We start from the raw sequence: 4,483 nt of genomic DNA on the forward strand, positions 1-4,483 counted from the left end.
ATCTTAGAGAGCTATTGACCAATCTGATTGGCCTCTGGCTCTGTGATTCCAGGACAGTCAGGTTTGAGCGGTTAACGTTATAGTACCACAGGCCACCTGTGAACAACAGGAGTTTACAAAGCTGGACTTTAAGGTGAGTCCAGGTCATTGGAGGAGCCCAAATGGCAGATGCCTGAAGGGAAGAGGATAGGCACTTCTGGTGGGCACCAGAGACCCACAAAGGCCATCCGATAAGTCCAAGAGGCCGTGAAATATAAGAGCAGAAGTAGGCCATTCAGCCCATCAACTCCTCTCTGCCATTCAATGAGATCATGGCTAAGCTGATAATCCTTTACTTTCCAGCATTTTCCCTATAACTCTTGATTCTCTTACTGATTAAAAATCTGTCTTGGCCTTGAATATACTTAACAGTCCAGCCTCAACAGCTTTCCGTGGTAAACAATCTCACAAATTCACAACTTTATGTGAGAGAGAAGAAATTCCTCCGTGTCTTCAAATCTTCTAACACTCTGGTGAGGATTTGTAAAATGCAACCTTGTGGCATGGTCATCTTGTTGGAATTAGACCCACACGTCACCCACAATAAAACCACAAATGTTGGAAAAGCCCAGCAGATGTGAGCTTTTGCCATCCACCTGAGGTGTGTATCTTTCTGCTCAGCAGGTCCCATGCGTATTTCCAGACTTATTCTGTTTTTATAACAGATTTCCAGCATTCTCAAGGCCCTGGTCCCTCCCTTGAGGACCTAAAGTCAGTCACGAATGGTCGTTCTGGCTGAACTGAGAATGGCTGTGCCCATTCTCGATGTCCTCCGAACACATCAGGAGGTCAGTAAATGAATGAATGAAAACGGGAAGAACTGTGGATGCTGTAAATCAGAAACAAAAACAGAAATCGCTGGAAAAGCTCAGCAGGAGAGAGAGATCAGAGTTAACGTTTCGGGTCGAGTGGCCCTTCATCAGAACAATAAATGAATGAATTTGTCTGACGTGGTGTAGCCGATTGTAGGCAGAATGAACAGTCCGAGAAAAAAATCTTCGAGAACAGTGACGCTTCGGGGATTGTGAGCAGTTATAAAGTCTATTGGAAGTTGTAAAACTCAGAGCGCCGCTGGTGTAGTGGTATCATGCAAGATTCCCATTCTTGCGACCCGGGTTCGATTCCCGGGCGGCGCACTTCGCTTTTTGTAAAGGAACATCAGTTCTGCTTGTCCCTGGAGTCTATGCGTGAGAACGCTCTTCCTTCATTTTATATACGTTTCTAAAGTGATCTCCGATCTATTGCAGAATGTTATTTTTTGTTAAGCAGACCTCCTCGATTTGCAGCAGTGGAGAGGCGGGGAGGGGGGAGAGGGATTGGAGATTGCAGGGAGTTGACTCTCGGTTCGCCGCCGCCGCCGCCGCCGGAGCTGGGGCAGCGCAGGCGAGCAGTCCCCGGGGCGAGGTCTACAAAGCCTCAGCAGGTCACCAGGCAAACTCCACTCAGCTTGGGAGTGAGGAAACAACGCTGCAATGCCGTGTTTGTCTCTATCCAACACCGGAATTATATCCATTTTCTCCCCCTTGGTCCAGGAACTCTCTACCTACGTCCGTGACACCACCCACGCCCTCCACCTCCTCCAAAACTTCCACTTCCCCTGCCCCTAACACCTCATCTTTACCATGGATGTCCAGTCCCTATACACCTGCATTCCCCATACAGACGGCCTAAAGGCCCTCTGCTTCTTCCTGTCCCGCAGGCCCGACCAGTCCCCCTCCACTGAAACCCTCATCCGCTTAGCCGAACTCGTCCTCACCCTCAACAACTTGTCTTTCAATTCTTCCCACTTCCTACAGACAAAGGGGGTGGCCATGGGTAGCCGCATGGGCCCAAGCTATGCCTGCCTCTGTGTAGGATACGTGGAACAATCCCTCTTCCGTAGCTACACTGGCCCTAACCCTATCTCTTCCTCTGTTATATCATTGACTGTATCGGCGCCGCCTCATGCTCCCATGAGGAGCTCGAACAGTTTATCCACTTCACCAACACCTTCCACCCCAACCTTAAGGTCACCTGGACCATCTCCGATACCTCTCTCACCTTCCTGGACCTCTCTGTTTCCATCTCTGGCAACCACCTGGAAACCGATATCCATTTCAAGCCCACCGACTCCCACAGCTACCTAGAATACACCTCCTCTCACAGCTACCTAGAATACACCTCCTCTCACCCACCTTCCTGCAAAAAAGGCCATCCCCTATTCCCAATTCCTTCACCTCCGCCGCATCTGCTCCCGAGATGAGGCATTCCACTCCCGGACATCCCAGATGGCCTCGTTTTTCAAGGACTGCAACTTCCCCTCCACAGTGGTCGAAAACGCCCTCGACTGTGACTGTCGCATTTCCTGCAACTCATCCCTCACGCCCCCTCCCCGCAATAATAACCAAAACAGAATCCCCCTCATCCTCATGTACCACACCACCAAACTCCGGATCCAATGCATCATCCTCTGACACTTCCGCCATCTGCAATCCGACCCCACTACCAAAGACAGTTTTCCCTCCCCACCCCTATCTGCTTTCCGGAGGGAGCACTCTGTCCGTGACTCCCTTGTCCGCTCCACACTCCCCACCAGCCCCCCCACCCCCGGCACTTTTCCCTGCAACTGCAGGAAGTACTATACCTGCCCCTACACCTCCCCCTCACCCCCATCCCTGGCCCTAAGAAGACCTTCCACATCAAACAGATGTTCACCTGCACATCTGCTAATGTGGAATACTGTATCTGCTGTTCCTGTTGTGGCCTCCTCTAAATCGGGGAAACCAAGCGGAGGCTTGGGGACCGCTTTGTGGAACACCTACGCTCGGTTCGCACTAAACAACTGCACCTCCCAGACGCGAACCATTTCAACTCCCCCTCCCCCTCCTTGGACGACATGTCCATCCTGGGCCTCCTGCAGTGCCACAACGATGCCACCTGAAGGTTGCAGGAACAGCATCTCATATTTCGCTTGGGAACCCTGCAGCCCAATGGTATCAATGTGGACTTCACAAGCTTCAAAATCTCCCCTCCCACTACCGCATCCCAAAACCAGCCCAGCTCGTCCCCGCCTCCCTAACCTGTCCTTCCTCCCACCTATCCCCTCCTCCCACCTCAAGCCCCACCTCCATCTCCTACTTACTAACCTCATCCCGCCTCCTTGATCTGTCCGTCCTCCCTGGACTGACCTATCCCCTCCCTAACTCCCCACCTACACTCACCTTTACTGGCTCCAGCCCTGCCTCCTTGACCTGTCTGTCTCCTCTCCACCTATCTTCTCCTTTATCCATCTTCTATCCCTCTCTCTCCCTATTTATTTCAGAATTCCCTTCCCCTTCCCCATTTCTGAAGAAGGGTCTAGACCCGAAATGTCAGCTTTCCTGCTCCTCTGATGCTGCTTGGCCTGCTGTGTTCATCCAGCTCTACACCTTGTTGCCTCAGATTCTCCAGCATCGGCAGTTCCTACTATCTCCGGAACTATATCAGATAGTTCATGACTATCATTTGTAGCTTCGGATTTTACCTACGAAGGAGCTCTAAGGTTTCCACTCCGGCTGGTGATTATTTCCAATTTAAGAAAGATATGTATGCACAAGAAGCTTTGTAACACAGGCGAAATGAAATGCACACATGAAACAATAAATGAAAGGTGACTAGGGTTCAAACAATGGGTTTAGGGGAGGTTTTTGAAGCAGATAAGACGAAGGCAGTTCCAGAGATAGGATCGAAATGGCTCGTCTGCTGAAACAGTGTGGGTAAAGGATAAAGGGAGGCACACACAAGCTAGAGATAAATGTTCAGGACTGGGGTGATGAAAGACATTGTAGACTGAGGCTGGGGCTTTGAGATCCAGAAAGAGCCTTGCCAGTGAATTGGATGCACAAATTTGTAACACTGCTTAATTTCCTAGAGTATCTGCCTACCTGGAGATGGATTGCTTTCCTTGATCTGTGAAGTGATATTTTTGAGACACTGACATTTGTGGACAAGGTCCATTTGTGAACAGAAACCAAAACAACTGCGGATGCTGTAACTCAGGAACAAAAACAAAGTTGCTGGAAAAGCTCAGCAGGTCTGGCAGCATCTGTGGAGGAGAAAACAGAGTTAACATTTTGGGTCCAGTGATCCTTCCTGAGAACTGTTCTTAGGGCAAAGGTAGATGGCTTCTTAACAAGTAAGAATGTGAAACGATGTTGAGGGTAGATGGGAATGTGAAATAATCAGATCAGCTATGTTGATCATGATCTTATTGAATGGACTTGAGGGATTGAGTGGTCTATTCTTTCTTCTGATTAACATGTTTGTATAAATACTTAATCCCAGATGTTTAAAGCTTTCGAGAAGATTTGTAGCTGTGGTTGTGGATGGGGTTGTAGACATGCTTGCTGAGCCGGTGGGTTTGGTTACAAACGTTTCATCACCCTGCTAAGTAACATTGTCAGTGCGCCTCCGGTGAAGCTTTACA

At 49.5% G+C, this 4,483-nt stretch overlaps 1 non-coding gene across 1 annotated transcript; it reads left to right on the forward strand.

Annotated features, from left to right (window-relative positions):
• Positions 1 to 1,104: 1,104 nt before the first annotated feature.
• On the forward strand, positions 1,105 to 1,175 carry trnag-ccc. The gene has a single exon. It is a non-coding gene; the product is annotated as a tRNA-Gly (tRNA).
• Positions 1,176 to 4,483: the final 3,308 nt, after the last annotated feature.

The sequence above is a fragment of the Rhincodon typus genome, chromosome 23 (assembly GCF_021869965.1).
Source record: "Rhincodon typus isolate 14 chromosome 23, sRhiTyp1.1, whole genome shotgun sequence".
Lineage (NCBI taxonomy): Eukaryota > Metazoa > Chordata > Chondrichthyes > Orectolobiformes > Rhincodontidae > Rhincodon > Rhincodon typus.